Here is a 23,230-nt window from a genome sequence, read left to right on the forward strand (position 1 = left end):
TTTGGCTATGGATATATGCTTATGCACTTGAGTTTGCCTGCAACAGGAGGCCACGATGTGACACACTCTGCTGAGAGAACTCAATACACTCTAAGGTGTCCAGTTGCAGGGAAGAGCGCATAGACACACTGGCAAGGGGCCGAGAACTCTCAACTACAAAATGATGAACAAAAGTTAGTCCAGTTAGAGTTGTTCAACATACTTCATTCTTGGAAAATATGTAAGTCCTCCAAATATAAATTTAAAAATTTCAACAAAAATATTCAAATACCTACTATGTGCTGGTATACACAGTTCTGGAAATCCCCAGAACCAAAAAAAATTTGAAATGAATTACAAAACTTTTGTATATTAGCTAACATTTTAGATTACGCATAGGTCTGCTCTTTTTCCTTATCTCACAGCTAGAGTTCATAATCTACAGTGTGTGTGTAGGATTTAGGGGAAGCACAATCCTCTAACACTTTTAAAAAAAAATTTTTAAGAAAGCCCCAGCTTTCGAAGGAGTCTATGTCATTAAAAAGAGTCAAGCATCACTGTGTATCTATAGAGCTTCACCGCACCATCAGACCATCTCTTTTCCTCCTCATTCCAACGTAAGCAAGTGGGCTGAACAGAAGATTAATACTACCTTGAAGTGAGGCCCCAAGACAAGAACGATTTGCTCAAAGTCTCACAGTGAAAAAGAACTGGATTAGAATCCAGACCTCCTGCCTCCTGGTCAAGAGCTCTTCCTGGCTTAGCCATATTCATGTGCCTATTTTAAATGATAGAATTCTTGGAAACTGACTCTACTTAGCATATTTATTTATTTAGCATCAAGTAGCAATTAGAATGTGAAAGAAATCTTTTTTATTCTTCTGAAAATATACTAATTATTTTTCCTTTCAATAAAAAACCACACACGATCACATAATGACAAACATTAACTAGATGTAACCAAGCTATTCTACCATCGTTGTTTAATATCTGTCAGATACAAAAGGATATATATCAATCAGCTGAGTGGGTTTACTAGCATTTCTCAATTACTCAAATAATCTCAGAGATGGAAAAAAATCAGATTCCTCCTTTTCTCAAAATTTACCAAGAAACACTTAAGCATATAACATTGCTGAATCATTGCTTTGCCTGCATGTCACTGTTTATATTTAAAGTATAATTCAGACCACGAGCTATCACCTTTAAAGCACTCTTCAGCAGTTAAAGAGTAGAAAAAAATAGGCACTTTTCAGTCAAACCTGTACGAACACACCCATATGAGATAGGTAACCTCAGGGGAAAGGCTCTTAACCCCCTTGAATCTTGAGTTTCTCTCATCTGTAAAATCTTTCCTCACAGCCTTTTTGTAATGCATATGTAAAATAACACCGTTTCTGTAAAGTGCCAAGCAAATCAGTTGCATTCAATAATTTTCTTTTCTTCCTTTCAGCTTGATCATGAAACATTTCATTCCTTTTCATTTACATTTTTACTTATTTAAGCAAGTAAGAAAAGGAAACAGTGTAAGCCCTTACAGCAAAAGTTTTAGAGACTTATAAAATGATAAACAAAAAAATTAAGGGAAAATTTATTTCTTATTGGATCCTCTTATTGGATGCTCAATAAGAGGTTTATAAAGCAATATACAAGAGATAGGAAAAATATAATAATAATAAGGACAAATGATAGAATGATTATTTTTTGGGTAATGTCATTAGGGGTTTTCAAAATATTTATAAAAATTATTATGTGTAAGACCTAGTTTTCTAATACAAAATCTATTTTGTTTCACAAAAGAGAAGTGTTTGTACTGCCAACAGGGGGTTATTTAAATAGCAATGAGATAATGACTGCAATGAGCCCAGACAGTATTTCTTATTCTAATCTCTTACGTTAATGCTTGAAAATCCCAGACACTTTAACCTTCCCCGCCCCAAATCCTTTCAACTGTTTGTCATTATTTAAATTATAGGAGCATACAGAATAAACAGCCTAAATTTTAAAAATATATTTGTCAAGTAACTAGCTGCCTTTGAGTAGCTCAGCTAAAAACTTAAAATAGCTTTTCTAAGTAATTCCTTAATTCCAAGAGAGAAGAAATAAATAGCTCACATGGCTAAGGGAAATCTTATGTTTCCTCAAAGAATTATAAGTAATTCCTTTTAATTTTTTCTTAAACTTTCTGGGGGAAAATGCTATTTTTTTCTTACACTGTGAAGAGTAAAGGCAAAACTTCCTCCACTTTTGAAGAATGAAAGCAAAAACTCTGATAGGCTCCCAACAAACCTGGCAATCTAACACATACGTTGAAAAAGAACTATGAAGTCAGTCCTGAATTAGTATTTAAATTTCTACCTGCTGAAGCATTAAGTTTTTTGCCTTTCAAGGACAGTCATTATTAGATTTTAGCCTCATATATGAGATATTGTAAGATCAGCCATCTCATTTATATGGCAAAATACAATTACTTAAGAGCTCTTCCCCAACATCCCCTCACCCTCCCACCCCATCTGTGAACTCATCAGCCTATAAATATACTTACCTAGACAATTTCTCAAAGCATCGTTTCAGTGTGCTTAATTTTCTCTCTTCATAGTCGAAAGCATATTTCAAAGCCCAAAGCAACTCATCTCCATTTAGGAGCCCTTCACTTAGACATGATTTCCAACCACCAGTAGTCACTGCCGACATTTCCTGACACGGTTCTTGAGCCCCTCCTTCTAGGGCCCCCACTGCTGTTTAGGGAGCCTCAAAGGCACATTTACCTTACTAGCTAAATAGCAGTTAGGTTATCTGATATGATTAATACAGCATAACTACATTATATTATGGAATAAATAAACTAGTATAGGTTGACCTAAGATCCCCAGCATTCTCTTCAAACATAATCTTTACACAAATTGTGTTCAAATTTTTGTATAAAAGACCTGCAAAAGAATTTTCATAGTACAACGCTTCTGTAATTTGTGACTCCCTCATACTGACACGTTTTGCATTCTACATATCTCCGCTAACCTCTCGTTCAAGTCTTTCAGCTCTGTGATGACTTATCAGTATCCTCATTGGATGGCAAGTGCAGGTGAGACTGACCTCAGGAGTAAGATGCATACTAGCAGAGCTAAAACTTTCAGGGCCATATCCTAGACCTATTACCACCAGGAATTCCTCTATTTCTGAAATATCAAGTTCCGAAATCTCACTCTGAGATCATAACTTTCAATCCATCCGCCTTTCTCACTCCCTATGTGGTCTTAACTGGAATCGCTTATTCTTCTTGACTTCTCCTACTCTTCAGCAGAGATCAGACCATGTCTAATCTCTTCAACTGTACCTTGCCTTCCCCTATACTCCTGGCCTATACACATTCGCAACCAGTATTCCTGGCTGGATGAGTCCAACCACACAATTTCTCCATTTCTAATTTTGGGTTGCTGGATACTGTGGAGAAAATTCTACAATTCTGCAGACTGGTTACAATACAAATTTATGATTTTCTAAAATTATTATTTCCATAAACAAAAGCTAATAATTCCAGTGGCTGGTCCCATGGCATAGTGGCTAAGTTTGGTGCAGTCTGCTTCAGTGGCCCAGGTTCACAGGTTTGGATCCCGGGCGCAGACCTACGCCACTTGTCAGCCATGCTGCCGCAGCAACCCACATACAAAATAGAGGAAGATTGGCACAGATGTTAGCTCAGGGTGAATCTTCCTCAGCAAAAAAAAACAAACAAAAAACTAATAATTCCAAATGGATTAAAGATCTAAATGTAAATAAACAATAAAATATTGGAGACAAATACAAAAAGACATATAATTTAGGGGAAAGTTTTCTTAAAAGGAAAAAAAAGTAGACAGATTTATAGCTAAAAATACCACAAAGTTAAAAGCCAAGGAATCCTAACAAGATCGTCAACCTATGTGAGGCAAAAACTGACAGAACTGAAGGCATAAAGAGACAAATCCACTCTCAAGTTGGAGACTTCAACAGCCCTCATACAATAATTGGTAGATCACGTGTGCAGGAAATCAATACAGATATAATTTACTGAACAGTGCTATCAATCAACTAGATCTATAGCTGATATTTACAGAACACTCCATCCAACAACAGCAGAATACATATTTTTCTCAAACTCACATGGAACATTCACCAAGCTAGACCACACATTGGGCCATAAGCACACTTTAACAAATTTAAAAGAACAGAAATCATACAAAGTATGCTCTCAGATCACAATGGAATTCACAGGAAATCAGTTACAAAAGATAGCTGAAAAGCTCCAAATATTTGGAAATTAAACAACACACATCTAAATAATACATCAGTCAAAGAAATATCAAGAGAAATATAAAAACATTTTGAACTAAATGAAAATACAACTTATCAAAATGTATAAAATGCAGTGAAAGCTGTTCTTAGAGGGAAATTCGTAGCACTAAATGCATATATTATAAAAGAAGAACAATCTAAAAATAATCCAACCTCCTACCTTGGGAAACTAGAGAAAGATGAGCGATTTAAGCTTAAAGGAAGCAGAAAGAAAGACATAATAACAAATCAGGGCAACAAATCAATGAAATTGAAAACAGGAAAACAACAGAACACCAAGAAAACCAAAACCTGGTTCTTTAAAATGACTGATAAAATTAGTCTAAATCTCCCCACCATCTGACTGGTGTCCTGTCTTATGTGCATCTTCCCTACAGCTCCTCAGTTTTCTTGTGAAAAACAAAGTAGGTACATACCACTTCTCTGATGTAAAACCTCTGCTGATTCCCTGTTACCTAAGAATAAACTGAAGCACCTTAATCTAATACCTAAGTTCTTAGACACCCTGGCCTCATTTACATTTCCAGCCCCATCTCTCACTAAGCCACCTCTTTTGCTCTGAATTCTGCTACAGTGAAAGTACGTCCCACCCTTGTTGGGCTCTTTAGCCCTCTGTGTACATGTGTCTTGCTCTCTCTGCCAAGGATGCCCCCTCCTCCACTTTTCCTAACAGCTAAGCTCTAAAGTCAACTTCGCAGAGAAGTCTTTCCCAAACCTCCAGGCAGAGTTTGTTGTTCTACCATGGTACTTTAGTAATATTCTGTTATATAATATCATCATTAAGAGAGACAGTACAGCATAGTGGTTACATAGCCTCTGCAACTAATTGCCTGGGTTTAAATCCTAGCTGCACCACTTACCAGCTGTGTGACTTGAGTAATCAGTTACCATCTTTGTGCATCAGATTCCTCACGTGGAAAAAGAGAGTAACTACCAGAACCTACCTCACGGTATTGTACTGTAGTTCATCAAATGAGTTACTATATGGAGAGCACTTAGAGTAATGTCTGGCACAAGTGCTCCGTTAAGTGACAGCTATTATTACTGTTATTCTACCCTAACAAACATATACTAATAAGTGGTTATTTATGCCCCTTAACTTATAATTTCCTCAATGGTAGGAACCAAATCTTATTTAACTTTGTATCTCTAGTTCATAGTAGGTGATGGGTGAATGAATGTTAAAGGAATGACTTACATGTGGTCATACACCTAGTATGTGGTAGCATCAGATTTTATGTCCAGATATTTTGAACTCTGTGCCAGTTTTACTATTCCTCACAAAAAATTACATATTACACATAAAATTTTTAAAAACTTACAGTCCTAGTTCTTATCTTATAGAAAGTCTTCAGTTCCTAAACATCAAAGTTCTTAAATATCTCCAGAGAAAAAAATCACATTAACAACCATTCGTTCTAAATTGAAGTTACCAACTTGCTTACTAAAGATCATTTCTTTCTGCTTAATTATCAGTATTTCCCATTAAACTATAAATTTCCTGAAAGCCAGCTGTGCTCTCCAAATTCTTAACCCCTAGCTAAGGATTTAGTACTTAGTAGATACGAATAAACGAATGTAGGAGTGAATCCCATAGCTTTAAGGGAAAGGGCAAATTTCAAAGCTCTTCACTATCTGGCCCACCCTAGACCTAACCCTACTCATATTCCACCTTTCCACTTCACTCCACCCATGCTTTTTCTCTGCAGGTCTCCCTGCTGTGCCTTCACACACCCTGAACCCTTTCCTGGAGGGATGGGGTTTCCTCCTCCAGCTGTTACACATTTAGCTAACCACTAATCATCCTTTAAATCTCAGCTCAACTGGCCCTCTTCTAGAAAGCATTCTCTAATCTCCCAGTTTGATAGCGATGCTCCCTTCTTTGTTCCCATACAATCCTGTGCATATCTTTATCATAGCATTTCTCACAGTTATCTGTTATTTTGTTTGTCTTTTTCCCCACACTGGACAAATAATATAAGATTATGGAAGGCAAAGATAAGAGACAGGCAATAAATGATTAATAAGTGAGTAAAAAAAGTGATCAATACAAGTTCAGAAGATGAGGGGCCAGCCCAGTGGCTTAGTGGTTAAGTTCCCTCTTCTGCAGCCCAGGGTCCCCTGGTTCGGATCCTGGGTGTGGACCTAGGCACGGACCTAGGCACCGCTCATCAAGCCCTGCTAAGGCAGCGTCCCACATAGAGCAACTATGTAGGATGTACAACTATGACATACAACTATGTACCAGGTGGGAGAAAAAAGGAAAAAAGCAGGAAGATCGGCAACAGATGTTAGCTCACGGCCGATCTTCCTCCAAAAAAAAGAAAGTTTAGAAGAATGAATTAGAGGCAGCTCAAGCCAGAGATAAGTTAAGGCGATTTAAAATAGGCCAGAGGGGGACAATTTTCTCTAAATTCCTTGTCTGTTTATTTTAAAACAAGAACGCTTAGAAGACAACTTTGTTCTTTATGGTTTGTTTAAATTCAATTTTATACTTGAAAAAGTAATAAACCATTACCATATGACTATTTTTATTGGGAGGTGTTGGGTACCCCATAGTGTATATTTTTAAAGTATTCAGGGAAAACTTGTATAAATTTAGAAGGTAAGAACTCTGAATGTGAAGGCAGGGGCAGAAGGGAAAAAAAATCACTACTAATATTTAGATTTGGTTGGCAAGCAGATGATGACAAAACAAAAGGCAACAAGCCAGAATCCTCCACAGGGAACTGATGCATCAACAACATGCTGAGGACCAGGAACATCCAAAAGAGGAAGCTGGCTTACCAGTATCAACAACAAACCATTACTGACTGGGCTGCGATATATGCTGTGATCTAAAAGTGATGAAAGGAAAATGACAAATGCAAAAGACTGTGCAGAATTATATTAGTAAAACCTCACAAATGAAAAAAAAAGGAATAAAATTAAGATATCAACAAAAATAATAACAGTAAAGCAAATGTTGACTTCTTCACATACTGATTATACACCAATGAAAGTTTTAATTGTGAATTCTTATACTTTTATTTTTCTCAAAATATCAAAATTTATACATTCAGATAAATTTTGCTCTACCAATTAGTTATCTCAGAAGGCTATGCACACATAATGATGCTGACACTGTTCAAAATACTTTTTAAAATTTCTCTTTAAAGACTGCTTTCAGAGCACTAAAAATCAGTGTCATCATATACCATGTTTTACCAAAAATGGAATTACCCAGCTTGCTCATTTGTCTTAGTTTCCAAACTTCCTCCAAATAACTTTTGCTTATTACTAAATATCAAATCCTTCTGAAAGGTTGAAAATTCTCCACTAATAATCAAAAGAATGCATTGCAGACTCTGCAGATGATTATGGGAAAAAATTCTAAATAGATACTGAGCAATGGCATTGTTGAAATCTAATTCCTTTAAGTGTCTACTATGTGCAAGGCACTGTGGGAGTACCAACTCTAATTTTTACCCTCTCCATGGTGTGGCTATATTCATTTTCCTAAAATTCGAAACAGATCAGTACACAATTTCCCTTAAAAGTGACATGATTGCCTGCAATGGGATAGAGTCAGAACCCTTTGCAAGGCATAAAAGTCTCCTCAAAATCTGCTGTGAACTAATTTTGAAGCTCTGTCTTGTGCAATATCCCTCCCCTCGTTCCACACTCAAACCACATCACCTAACTGCTATTCCCTGAACATGCCATGCCATTTCAAACCCTTCATGCTTTTCCCACATGGTCCTTCCTCTGCCTGAAATGGCCGCTTCAGATGATTTTACTGCCTGGCAACCTACCATGGATAGTTCTTGACCTTACCTATGCCTAAAACAATTTAAACACATCCCCACAGTAGTAACTTGATCAGTGATTCAAAGAAATATTTATCAAGACACTCCCCATCCCCCTGAATCGCTCTCTGTTCCAGCCACCTAGCTCTGCTTTCAGTAGCTTATATCACCATGTCCTTGCCACCAAAGCAATTAAGATATTCATTTGAAAAACTAAACTTTTTAAATAATTAGAAGAAAATTTGGAAAATGTCTTTATAACCTCAGGGTAAGGAAGAATGTCTTAAAAAAAAAAACTACACATACGCAAACAAAATTGATCTTAACAAAATTAAAAACTTCTGTACATGAAAAATCAGCAGAAAGAAAGTAAACAAGCCACAAATTGGGAGCAAAATATTTGCAACATCTATAAGGAAAAAAAACCCATTAGATTCAAAATATCAAAATACGTAAAGAATGGCCACAAATCAATGAGAGGAAGGCAAACCACTCAACAGAAAAATGGACAAAAGACAAATAGGCCCTTCACAGAAAAGGAAAATGAATGACCACAAGTATATGAAAGGCTGTACAACATTATCAGTAATAAAGGAAATGAAAATGAATATATAATTTTCTGACAGCTTTTTGCTCTCTGTTGTAAGAATGTTTGTTCATTTACCCTGCGGGTATGTCTGTGCCACTGTCTACCATCCACCCACTGGAAATCCACATATACTCATTCTCACCACCTGGAAAAACATGCACAAGTATCCACATCAAGCCTCCCCACCAGGCTGTGCTAACAGTCAACAGCCAATAATCTAGTCTGATCGCATCGAGGCTGTTTCTCAACCTACCACAGGTATAGCAGAAACATCTTAGGATTTATGGAGGGCATCTCCAGTTAACAGACAGCTCCACCATCATTCCTTGAAAATGAACCTGGTGTGAGGGCAGTGACCTATGCTTTTAATATTTAACTGTGGCCACAGTACCTGACATACTGAAGATGAAGAATAAATGTATTATGGATGGGTGGATGGATAGAGTGAGGTGGGGAATCTTCCTGTTGACACCTTACTTATTAACTTTTCCATAAATTCCTCTAACCAAATTATTTTAAATACTCTTTATTCACTTAATAGAGGTATATGAATGAAAACAATTAGGAAACTTATGAAACCCTTACAGAAACATTCTTTAAAATACAAAAGCTAGTACTGATAGGAAACTTAACAACAAAAAATTATTTATTATTGGATATAATCTTTTGCTAATCAGAGTATTGTTTCCCTTATAATTTTTGCATTTGATATTCTACAAATGAAATATAAAAATGTAGTTACATTCTCATGGCTGAGGGGTACATTCTCACTAAAGGGGTTGAGGGATGGGAGTTGAAGAGTGAAGGGGTGGAAGGAGAGGAGAAAAGAATATGAAAACTACATTTCTTTAGCCTTGTACCATACCAAAACATAAGAATGATCACCACAAATAGCCATGTCCTAATTACATCATTTCACTGTTGATCACATGTAGCCTATTTTAAAAAATGCCTTTGGGGAAGAATGTGAGGAGAAATGCTATTCTTATCAGTTAGCTATTTTATTTAATACATTTTATAAATCCATCTGAGATACTGACAATAATATTTTAAATATATTGCCTTTTATTCTGGGGAAATAAGTTACTGAAGTGATTAATTTTGCAAAGTACAACTCAGTTTACCATATTTTTCTTATAACAGTCTCATCTCATCCTCCTCTTAGAAGGAATACCACGTAAGAAAATATATAAAATACTACCTTGAATAAACTAGCACAGACCCCCTGGCGGTGGGGAGACAACTGTTTCCTAGGTTTGTTTATTTTTTTAACATTCTATCATAAAGCCTAACTCTCATTATTTTAGAGGATGATCTAGAAAAGCACTGACTGTTATTTCAGGACCAGAGGATCAAGCACACCCAGCTGTAATTCTCATTCTGCTCGTGTCTCTTTACGTTTATAATCAAGTAGAGCTGGGACAAGGGTAAGGGCTATACAACTGAAATCTCTCATTCAAACAACTGCTGGTGGCGTTAGCATTCGGAGGTTAAAATTAAATACACAACCTATTTATTTTATTTCAAATGTCCAGGCTTTTGAATCCAATTGCTTAAATAAAATATATGGGCTGTAAGAAATAAATCTTTCCACAAATGAAGAGTATAAAGTTAAGCTTCATTTTGTTACCTAACTTTCCCCTAGAAAGTACACATAACATTCTAAAAATGACAATTTAGATTGAGTAAAACTTTTTAGGTACGGAACAAGAGCATGCAAAGCCTTGGGATTCAAGAAAACAGATTACTTTTCAGTTTTTCTTTTTGAAATTACAGAAAAGAAAGTTATTCTACAGTCACAACAGTCATTCGAACACATTTTAGTTGATTTTGGTTAACGCATGCATTTTTGTTCCTAGTAGAACATATATTAGTAGAACACATACTAGTTCATTCAAAAATACTGAGAGCTACACCAACGTTCATTACTTGAAATATTTGGATTTGTTTTTCAAAGTAAGCTATTTCTACAATGAAACTTGCTAGTATCTATCCAGGTTAAAAAAAACCTTCACTTCTCTTTAATTTTTGAATTATCTAAACATTTTTATACCAAATGATATATCAAATAATATACTCTCAAACTACAAACAAGATAACTCATTTAATTTCAAATCCAGATTTCTCCTAAAAAGCAAAATTTTTTTTTTTTTTTGTGAGGAAGATCAGCCCTGAGCTAACATCTGCCAATCCTCCTCTTTTTGCTGAGGAAGACTGGCCCCGGGCTAACATGCGTGCCCATCTTCCTCCACTTTATATGGGACGCCGCCACAGCATGGCTTGCCAAGTGGTATGTCGGTGCGCGCCCAGGATCCGAACCGGCGAACCCTGGGCCGCCGCAGCGGAGCTCACGCACTTAACCGCTTGCGCCACCGGGCCAGCCCCGTAAAAAGCAAAATTTAACATTTTAATAAAATGGGAAAAAAAGAGACCCATGAAGCACTTATATTTAATTATATTTAAGGAAACAGATTTAGAATTCTAATACAATTATATTTAAAGAAACTGATCAAGAATTTCCAAATATATTTCAAGGATCATAATGGCAACTAGTTAAAGTGTTAAATGTAATATAAAGGTCCTTAAAGAAGATAAGAGGTTAACAATGAACATAAAAATTAAAAATTAAATTATATAATTTTTAGATTTTGAAAATAATCCTCTACCAAACTATGCTAATAAAGCCAGTGGCTGATTGACATAGGAACAAACACACCATGGTGCTGTTAGGAGAACAGAGGTGCTGAGATGAGAGAGCTCAGAAACAGACCCATGTATGTACTGGGGACCTAACGTATGATAAAGGTCACAAGAAAGGGTGTGATTGTTATGTACGTGGTATTGGTAAACTGACTCATCCTTAACATAGGATAAACTAGACTCCTACTGAAAGCCATATACAAAGGTGGGTGCAAGATGCATTAAAGAGGTAAAACTATAAAGTTAATAGAAGAAAATATATGAGGATATTTTTATGAATCAGGTAAGAATTTCTTAAGCATAAATTCAAAATTGCATACCATATGCCAAAATAAAATGAATGTGATTACATCAAAAGTAAATATTTTGGCTTGGCAAAGAACATTGTGAACCAAGGAAAAAGTGAGATGGGAAAAGATATTTGAAACATCTAAAACTGCAGGGGTTATAATTTATAAGGAATTCCCAAATCAACTAGAAAAATATAGCAATCTCAATGAAGAAAGAGAGAAAAGAAATGAACTAGCAACTGGAAGGCCACTGAACATATCAAGAAGTCTTTTAATTTAATTAGTAATCGAAGAAATGCAGATTAAAATAAGGAAATGCCACTTTACAACTATTAGATTAGCAATAAGCAGAAAGCTGGAAAATGCCCTGCATTCTTGGACATGTGGACAGGACCCGGAGACATGACTGGTAGAGGATCTAAGGGGCAATTTTGTATTACTCAGAATCCTGCATTCTGCTCCTCAGTATATACCCCAAAGAAATTCTTATGGGTAAGGATTTGTAAATGGATGTTTAGTGAACTGTTATTTGTGGTAATATGGGACTTGGAGGTTATTTAGGGTCCATCACTAAGAAAATGAGTAAGTAAAACAGAGTCGATACACAATCATACATATTCATTTAAAAGTATATATTTCACAGATGTCTCTCAAAAACATAGTAACGAGTAAAAGGAACTAAGAAATAGAATGAAATATATATTACAATAACATTGTTGGAAATTAGAAATACATGCACACAAAAATATTTTGCAAGAACATATAATCCTCTGATATTAAAAAAAATCCTTAAAGGAAACTGTATCTGCTCTGCAAGTAACAAGAAAAAAACTTAGGTGTAGGACTATTTAGCTCAAAGGTTTTTTTATGTGTGTGTGTGAGGAAGATTAGCCCTGAGCTAACATCCGACGCCAATCCTCCTCTTTTTGCTGAGGAAGATTGGCCCTGGGCTAACATCTGCACCCATCTTCCTCTACTTTATATAGGACGCTGCCACAGCATGGCTTGACAAGCAGTGCGTCGGTCTGCACCCGGGATCAGCCGGGATGGGAACCTGCGAACCCCAGGCTGCCGACGTCATGCTGAGAACCTAACCATTACGCCACCGGGCCGGCCCCTAGATCAAAGCTTTTTAAAAAACATTTGTGACTGTTAGAATGGCACAAACAAAATAAAGTTCGGATACACTTCTCCATCCTCTTGGGGAGGAGGGATGACTCTCTTAGCCAGTGATGATAATTTGGCATGAATAATAAACCTTGAAAGAAACAGGGCCTGGCTCAGATAGGGAAGAGCCAGACCAGTTAACTTCTCTCAGACCCAAAGATTTCCAGTATCAGAGAGGAAAGGGGAAATAAAACTGGGTTCTACCTTACATCAAAATAAATTGTGCAGCTTTTAAGGACAAAATAAATCTGAGCTTCTTCCAATCCTCAGACAAGCCTACCCATCCATGGTCTCTAACAACAAAAAAATCACATTGGGAATACCAAGATGGTTCTGTAGTGTTCAATAACATAGATTTGGCTTTAATAAAAGAGAGAGACTCCTATTAGTATTTTGGAGTCATTACAACTTTGGCATAATCTCCCATTCTTTCTATGGCTAAACAATAAGAATTATGGTTCAGAATGATGACTTTTGCACTATAATATTCTGAATCAAGATCAAATTATAAAATGTCAGCGACTGTGCTAGGTAGATCCTTGGGATACAGTGGTGAATATCAACAACAACTAGCCCATGTGGCATTCACCATGTGTTATGAAATGACAACTCTTACAATAGACATGATATCTGATCTCATGGAGCTTAGGGCCTGGGTGTGACACAGGCAATGCCTGTTATACTAGGAAGCACAGGCACCACAGAGAAGTACAGCAGGGAAACCTAATCCAGCTGCAGGGTGGCAGGGCTGTGGGGAGGAAGTGTCAGGGAAGATAAGTACATTTTTCAAAGATTTTCAACCATAGAAGAAAACACATGGACTTCACTGGTCTATCCGTAGACTATTCTAGCCAATCAGGTTTTTACAGCTTTGTTCTCTGCATCTGTTAATTCTTCACACGCAAACTTTTCTACACATTGGTTTGTAATCAGTTTTTCCAAGTGGAAAACACCAGCCATTCTACTCTTGAATCATTTCAAGAGTCTAAAGGGACAGCATCAGCAATTAGTAGCCAGGGCTGGAGTTAATCCCTAAGGAACTCTTGTTTCCTGCCTCTGCGTCAGCTTTTATCTAGGAAACACAGACTTAAGATTCATAGCCAAGTACAACGCTAGGTATTTGCATGTAATTTATTCCTTTATTTCCTACCACAAAATGGTATAAGGCCTGCCTTATAGATGAAGAAACTGAAGTTCAGAAAGGTTACAGCAATTTGCCAAAAAGATCCGGTAACTAGCATTAACTGAAAGTTGAATTCAAGACACACAACTCCAAGTCCAGAGCTCTTCCTATTAAATGGAAGCTGCCTCTTTGTCTTTATGAAATAATTTTATTTATGAAAGCAATTGTGATTTTATTTTCTAGCCATTCCTAGCAATGACAGTACTATTTGTTCTACCCTAAAACATCTGGACAAAATTATCCCAAGTAATTTTGTCCCCAAGAAGTTAAAAACACACACAAAACCCATGTTTACTTTGTGTATGTTACACCAAGGGTGTAACCAGACTGGCAACAAGAAATATGATCCATGAGTAATATCTTGGCAGAGAATTCTTCCTATCTCTTGATACATCTAACACAGAAGGGAAATGTTACATACACCTAACTGCATTTTCTTTTCCTTTGAGTTCCTGGTCTCTTTAGTCCAAGTCTTCCCTAATCCTCACACCATGCACTCAACCATATAACTCCAAATATGGAATAATATTCAGAATACTAAGGAAGTAATTTCCTGGCAGAATTCGTCAAAGAAAAACACAAATAAAAAATATTATTAGCAATTAAATACAATAATGTATTATGTAATTTAACATGTTCTGAGCCAATATTTTTCATTAAAGAGAAAATAATATGAGATAACCTTAGAAAAAATTTATTACAACATCTAGAAACTATTCATTTTATTCTTCTATGAATAAAATAATATACTTTCATATTATTTTTATAAAATGATCACTTTTTACTTAAAAGAGAAACTCAGGTTTCATGAAATATTTTCCCTGTATATTCACTATAAATGTAAATGTAAACTGTTTCTGCCTTATCTTTTGTTCTTTACCTTGTGCTTAGGCTAAGCTAAGTAGTGTGCTGGATCCACCTCTTACCAGCTCATGAGAGCTGATAGCTAAATGTTGAGAAATTGTAGACAGCTAGTTGTCAAACCGTCAATAGTTTGAAACCAGCCATGGTAGAATATTGACACCAAAGAAATCAACAAATATCAAAAATAAGGGTTTCTTTTTTTTCCTGAATAGCTGGTTGTTAAACATATATCAGCACACCATTGTGCTTAGACCACACTAGTACTTCAGAAGCTTCTATTTTATTTACTTCATTATGTCTCTTCTTTTTCTTTTTAAACTCTGATTTTGTGCTTTTATTTATTTTTTTCTGGGGCATACCCTTGAAAATATTTAGACTTAACCTCAAACAGTCAGGATATTATGACTAAGGACCTAAATTAAAAATACCCTCTCACTAAAATATTCTCACAGGAAATGTTTCTCTGAATCTGTATCTGATGGGCCTGATTCAGCACACTCCACTAATTTAAAGGCAAAGTTTCTTTCACTCGTGAGGTTGCTAAGAGCAAATTGTTATTCCCTGATATGAATATTTTGCTTGAAGCTTATACAGGTGTTCCTCATAAAACATAATGCTATATAATATCAATACTACATCAATAATAAAATTTCTACAGTCTTTGTCTAAGAAAGTAATGAATTATACACAGTATTGCATATCCACAGAGACCTCTGCATTAAGTACGAATCAATATTATGCAAAAAAAAAAACAGTATAAAATCTATTAGTCTGCTTTTACTGAAGAAGAAACGAAGCTGAGAGACTGTAACTTTTGTAAAGGCAATAAGAACTGAATTAGACAGAATGTTTAAATGTACCCAATATGTGACGTACAACTTCTGGTTGGATTCATAAAAATGCTGCATTATAGAGACAGGCAACAGACTAGCAAGAGTAGAGGGAGGTAGTAAAAGGGTTCTGGAGTCAGGCAGACACGGGTTTTAAACTCTATTCCTCCACTCAGTATCTGTAGGACCTCAGGAAAGTAAATCAGAGCACCCTAAGCCACACTTTCTGCCACTGCTGGGCAGCACAGCTACAGAGCAAACAGCAGTAGAGGCAGCTTACAGAAACGGTACTGTGTATGTATTCTGGAGCAAGGGTTAGCAAACTTTTTCTGTTAAGGGCCAGATAATAAATATTTTACCACATGGTTTCTGTTCCAACTACTCAGTACTGCCAATGTAGTGTGAAAGCAACCACAGACAACAGGTAATTGAATAACTGCGGCTGTGTGCTAACAAAACTTTATGTATGGACACTGAAATTTGAATTTCATATAATTTTAGGTGCCACAAAACAATATTTTTCTTTTGATTTTCTTTCATCCATTTAAAAATGCAAAAACCAGGGGCCAGCCCGTGGTGCAAGTGGTTAAGTGTGCGCGCTCCGCTGCAGCGGCCCCGGGGTTCAGCAGTTCGGATCCAGGGCGTGCACGGATGCACCGCTTGTCAAACCATGCTGTGGAGGCGTCCCATATAAAGTGGAGGAAGATGGCCATGGATGTTAGCCCAGGGCCAGTCTTCCTCAACAAAAAGAGGAGGATTGGCAGATGTTAGTTCAGGGCTGATCTTCCTCACAGGAAAAAAAAAAAAATGCAAAAACCAGTCTTAACTGGAGGGACAGACATAAACCATTTGGGCTAGATTTTGCCTGCAGGCCATAGTTTCCTAACCCCTACAACCACATCCTGATCCACAGAGAAAGCAGCAGCTCCCTTGACAGCCCAGTTCTGTGCTATAGCACTGGGAGATGTTTGTAAAAGGTCAACCACGAGCCTAAAATCTTTCTTCAGCCCTTTGCTTCCCTCCATGAGCCAAATACCTTGTCATAAGTATCTTCCTGCTTAAACTGGCTGTAATGGATTCTGTTCTCTGCAACTAAATCCTGACTGACTCGTAGCGCTACTACACATTCTTTAATATCAAATTTCTAGTGCTCAAATGGTCAATTATTTCATAAATGTCATTATTTTTCATAGTTATTTTTTATGAATCAGGATCAAAATAAGGACCAATTATTGCTATTTGCTGATAATGCCTCTTAAGCCTCTCAACATGGATCTCCCAGTTTATATAGGGTACAGGAATTAATTCTATGTTGCCTACTAGAAGACCTATGTGTTAATTTGTTTAATAATTTATTCAACAAATATTTATTGAGCAACCACCAGGTGCCAGGCAATGTTTTAGATACTAGGAATACAGAGAGGGACAGAAGCCTACTAAGTGTGTGTCCTTTTGGAGCAGAGATTCTAGTGGGGGAGAGAAAAAAAAAGTAAACAAAGAAATCAGTATATAGGTGTGGTGCTGAGACGGCTATGAAGCAAAATTAAGTAAGCTTTGAAAATAGAATGTTCCAGGGTTGTTGTTTGAGTCTGCATGGGAAAGGAATGCTTTTCCAAGGAGTTAACACCAGAACAGAAAGCTGAATGAATGAGGGAGCAATCCATAAGAATTTCTAGGGGAAGAATTTTCAAGGCTGAGGGACAAGCAAAATCAAAAGCTCGAGGTAAGAACGTGCTTAGCATGGATGAAGAACTGTAACGAAGCCAGCATGGCTGAAGTAGACAGGGAGAAGGGGAAAGTGCTAAGCTGTCGATTGTCTGCACTGTGAGTCAGTGTTTACTTCTCTTAGCTGCTTTGCATCAACTAACAGCAAAACGACAGCTCTGTACACCACCTCCTCCACTCTGCTGCTGCTTCCAACTCGTTTCTTCACAAAAAGGTGCATCTGTGTCTTTTCCTGCAGCCTCACCTTGCCCGCCACTCTGTAGTCCCCATCCCACCTACTTTGGGAGAGCTCCGAGCTGTGTTTAAGAGGTTTGCACACTTCTTCAATTAGTTCTCAAGTTCACAGTGTCCAGCGGCTCTTCTTGCAGTCTGAGGCTTAGGATAGTGGTTTTCTCCTCATTTCACTAAAGTTAAAAGATTTCTTCCCTATTCTTTATTCTTTTAGTTATGTTCAGTTAGCATTAGGAAAGAGAATAGAATACAAATGTTTTACTCAACTATCTTTAAATGGAAATCCTTTATCTTATCTATTATAGATAAATTGAGGCACCCATTAAGAGTACGTACGTGTATAGATGAGTAGAACTTAAATTTCTCAATCCCTACATTTTCTATTTCAATCAACAGATTTTCCTAGTTGAAAATCCGAAAAATTGTAGATTTCTGAGATCTATAAACTGATAAGTCTTGTTTTAAAAGAACTAGCACAGAATCCATTTTAAACGTATATTAAAGTATCTAAAAGGAATACAAAATTGGAAACTACAGTAAATTTCTGCCATAACACTTACATTTAAGCTAAGAAATGATAAAAGGTAAATAGGTATCAATATCCAAATGAATTTTCAGTGAAGAGAGAATAAGTAATACATGTTAAATAAATACAACGTGTTAAATAAATACAGCATGATTACTTTCAAGAACTTAAGATCTGGTTAGGTTAATAAACCCAATAACTTACTCTGGTATCTGCTTTAAATAATAGTCAAAATGGCTTATACTCACTATATAAATGATTTGCATGAAAAGTATTCTTTAGAATCATCTAAAGGTACTTGAAAAATGTCAGCTCTTTTAAATAGGTAAACATCTTCCTCAATCTCAGTTATACAATTTAGTAAACCCTTCATGTAAAATTTAGTTTAGCTCTTACTAAATTATCAAAAACAGTGATTAATGAGTTTAAATGATTATAAAGCAAGAGTACAAAAATTCTGTATGTGTTAACTTTTATTTCCTTGTTCACTTAACCAACACTTTTTACATCCAGTTACTCTGCTAGATGTTAGCAATAGAAAGATAAAATAGATCACCTTCTATCCTCTAGGGGCTCATGGTTAAGCTAAAGGATATTATAGAGGTAATGTGATAAGTGTTATAATAAACAATAATCAATAAGTAAACAAGATGCTATGAGAACACACAAGAAGCATTTAACTATCAACAGAGAAGGTGACATTTGAACTAAGTCTTGGAAACTGAACAGGAGTTCATTTAGCTGACAATGGTGAAGACCTTATTTCTAGCAAAAAGATCCTATGTATACAGAAGAGAAGGCACAAGATATGCCGCTGTGTCACTAGTAGTTTGGCATAGTTGGAGCACAGGGTGCATGTGGGGAAAAGCTGGAGTTGAGGCTTGAATAGAATGGGTAGACGTGGGCAGATCATAAAAGGCCTTACGTATTAGACTAACAACAAACTCCTACTAAGCAGGAGAGTAATATGTTGAGAAAATATTCCTAAGCATAGGGTGAAATGTGGAATGGATATTTTAACGATCTTCAGTGATAAAAGGCAGGGCCAGTGGAGGGGTGAGGGGATAGGGGCAATGGCAGGGGAGAATACGAGAAATGCCATCAACTCAGGATTAACGATTTGGCAATGGGATGTCTTTCAGAATCAAAGGGAACAGATGAAGACGACTAAGATTTCCAGCCTGAGTGACAGGAAGAATGGTAATGCCATTAATTAAATTAGGAAATAGTAAAGGAATAAGAATTCGTGGGGAAGATAAAAAGAGACAAATTTGGCCATGGTGAAATAAAAGGGTCATAAGAAAATGTAAAACAAAATGAAAACCCAGGACTTAGATTCAGGAGAGGAAAAAGCAGATGTATATACCTAAGTAACACATCCAAAACAACAAGTAAGGTATAAACAATAAGCAGATATCTTCAACTTCAGTGACTGTGAGGTTGTTTTCTATTTTCCAAATAGAAAAAACTATAAACATATTTTAAAAACTGGGGAAAAAAAGCATTTTTAGCTATTGAAAAAGATTTTTTGAAATTTAATATAAGCATGTGGTTTAAAAAAAGACATACTGAAAAGAATATATAGTAATCCACCACTGGGCCCCAGGTGGCCTCCCAGAGTCAATCATCGTTACTAATTTCTTGAATATCTTTGCAAAGATATATTATACGTGTATAAGCATATAGATGTACATATAATATGCATGTTCCTTTAAAGAGCCTATTAAAAATAAATAATTTTTGAGAAGATACATTGTGTATTTCCTAAATATGATATTATAATAATCAAATTTATAAGGGTAGCACTAAAGATCTAGTGAATTGAAAAAGGCATTTCTACTCACAAGGAATTTACAATCTTAATTTACCAATAAATTTGATAGTAGTAAAGATTAAAAACAAAACCCCACTAGTTTCTCTTCCCATACACTGACCTTTAGGGAATTCCTTGGATAACAGGTTCTGAATGTGTGAGCACAAAAGGGCCCATTCCCCTGATGGTATTTTACTCAAGACTTGAAATCTGGGCTCCAACTAGAAAGAGGGGGGAGGAAAGATTATGAATTAGTCTCTAATTCAGAATATTTTACTCAACGCGGCTAACCCAGGTCCACTAATTTTCCCATACATGAGAGATTTTCAACCCGGGCTGGACATCGGAATCAACTAGGGATCTTTAAAAAAAGATCTGATGTCCAGGACCCACATTGTTCAAATCAGAATCTCTGGGGCAGGAGATCAGGCATTGTTTTCACAGGTTCCCCAGTTGAGTCTAATGTGTACCCAGAGTTGAGAACCACTGCCACAGAAAGGTAAGATCAGATTTTATGGAGGTCATGCTTAACCTTTCTATCTTGTTACTAAATACTGTTCCAGTATGGGAAACACACTTTCAAAATTCTTGGGCAAATGTGACTCTAAATCATCAGTGTTCCTATGGGCCGGCCCCATGGCTTAGCAGTTAAGTGCTCACGCTCCGCTACTGGTGGCCTGGGTTCAGATCCCGGGCACGCACCGATGCACCGCTTCTCCGGCCATGCTGAGGCCGCGTCCTACATACAGCAACTAGAAGGATGTGCAGCTATGACATACAACTATCTACTGGGGCTTTGGGGGAAAAATAAGTAAATAAAATTATTAAAAAAAATAAATCAATCATCAGTGTTCCTAATGCAGGACAAAGTGACACAGGAGATCCTGGACAAGCTTAACTGCCAAGGACAAACCTGCTCTAGATACTGCATTATGAAAGAAATAGGATTAAATGCTGGCAATGCCTTTAAATCTCCCTGAGTTACAAAGAAGCTACATACTATAAGACAACCAAACTGTATTTAAATTTAATAACTGAATAGCCAGATAAAATGACTACTGCTTGGCTGCAAAAAATCAGAAGGAAAGTGAACAAATTAAACTCCCAAGCAATGGCATAATGAGGATCTCTTCTACAGGGATTCTAACCTAGGGGACTGGAAGAGCCTAAGCCTGTGTTGTACAATATGGCAGCCACTAGCCACATGTGGCCACTTAAACTTAAATTCAAATTAATTTAAGCTATATTAAATATAAAATACAGTTCCTCAGTTGCACTAGGCACATTTAAAGCACTCAATAGCCATATGTGGATACCGACCACCTTATTAGACAGAACCAAGACAGAACATTTCAACTGTCACAGAAAGATAAATTGGACAGTGCTGGTTTGGGATAAATGAACCTCTGAAACTGCATATTAAATTTTTGGATATACATAAATCCTAAGAAGATGGTTTAAGACTTTTATTTGATTCTCAAAGGAGACCACCTATGATTCAATTGCCAGTGCCCAAGCCCACAGAAGGTAGGGAAGAGCTCCTGTTCTAAATAGTTACCTCTTCTAAAAAGCACATATTAATAGCAGCACTTCCCACCCAGGGACATAGCCTTTCAACCGCCACATCAGGACAGTGGGACTACAATTAATACAAAATATTCTTCCACCTCCATGATGCTATCACAGTCCTGGGGCTTCACTGGTTTTTCAGAAGAGCAAAACTAATTGTCAACCATAACCAGAAAGATATATCTTCTTCGCTTTATTCACCATCTCCTACTTCATTAGCTAGTGGTATATCCAAGATACTGTGCCTCAATCCCAAGTCCTTGTTTTTGTGGAAATGGAATCACAACAAAATACTACTTATAGAAAGCTAATTCTCCATTCTATAGACAAAACAAACAGAAACAACAGCCTTCCAATAGCAACTGTAGTTCCTTAGAAGAACTCCAAGGACATCGGTAAACCTAAGATTTAATACCTAACTTGTCATCGGGAACTTACACCAAACAAAGTCAATGATCTCCTAGGTAAGCTCCCATTATGGATAAACAGTCTGGGTTTAGTACTGAAAAATGAACAAACAAACAGACGCTTTTAAACAGACTACATGTCATGGTGTGATAGCTGCCTATCCAGTTACACTCAATTTCTAGAATAAAATCAACTGTTTGATTGATTTAAAAACCTAGCAGCTCTCACTGGGATACTTTGTTCCTAATACATCCCTGAAAGAGACAACTTCCCTGGAATGTCCCATTATATCTTCAGTAAGTCAAATAAAAATTACTGAAAGAAAGGTATGCACTTTATCTGGGAGGAAAGCATCCATCCAAGCCAAAAGACATCACACGAATACGAATAAAAGTAGAAGGCTGGCCGGCCCCGTGGCTTAGCGGTTGGGTGTGCGTGCTCCACTGCCGGCGGCCCGGGTTCGGATCCCGGGCCCACACCGTCGCACTGCTTCTCCGGCCATGCTGAGGCCGCGTCCCACATGCAGCAACTGGAAGGACGTGCAGCTATGACATACAACTATCTACTGGGGCTTTGGGGGAAATAAATAAATAAATAAAAGTAGAAGGGAAAACAGATCCTCAGTGTAAGACAAGCCCAAAGCCTGTCTTATCATAAATTATGTGAGCCTGATGCGTGAACTATCAGGTCTTGGTTCATTAAGATTCCATAATTCAAATGTTATTAAACTAAGTATTTAAAAATCAATAAACTGGCAGTTATTTAAAAATCAATAAACTGGCAGTTGCTTAGCAAGTTAACACCTGTATTTATCATGTAACCGGCAATCCTATTCCTAGGTATTTACCATAGAACAGGGGTTGGCAAATTATGGCCATGTGCCATATCTGGCCCACCTCCTATTTTGTAAATAAAGTCTTACTGGAACACAGCCACATTCATTCATTTATGTATTGTGTATAGCTGCTTTCATACTACAAGAGCAGAGTAGCCACAACAGTGGCCTAAAATGGTGTGGCCTAAAATATAGCCTATCTAGTCCTGTACAGGAAAAGTTTGCTGATCCTTGCACCAGAGAATGATAACTTATGATCTCACAAAACCTATACACAAAAGTTTATAGTAGTTCTATTCATTACGGCCCCAAAATGGAAACAACCCAAATGTCCTGTAACAGGTTAATGGATATACAAACGGTGGCACACACATACAACTCAACAATAAACGTGACTAAAC

The 23,230-nt window shown here is 36.9% G+C and overlaps 1 protein-coding gene across 11 annotated transcripts in view; it reads right to left on the reverse strand.

Annotated features, from left to right (window-relative positions):
• Positions 1 to 23,230, reverse strand: part of WDFY3 (WD repeat and FYVE domain containing 3) — a 256,639-nt gene that overhangs the window by 170,689 nt on the left and 62,720 nt on the right. For 8 of the 11 annotated variants that reach the window (XM_087434530.1, XM_087434535.1, XM_087434537.1 and 5 more), the window contains one exon: positions 20,139 to 20,238. The exons of the other annotated variants lie outside the window; for them this stretch is intronic. The gene's annotated coding sequence lies outside the window, so the exon portion shown is untranslated. The remainder of the gene's footprint in view (positions 1 to 20,138; positions 20,239 to 23,230) is intronic. 11 annotated transcript variants of the gene reach the window in all.

Source organism: Ceratotherium simum, chromosome 8, assembly GCF_057802395.1.
Source record: "Ceratotherium simum simum isolate JZ-2026a chromosome 8, ASM5780239v1, whole genome shotgun sequence".
Classification (NCBI taxonomy): Eukaryota; Metazoa; Chordata; class Mammalia; order Perissodactyla; family Rhinocerotidae; genus Ceratotherium; species Ceratotherium simum.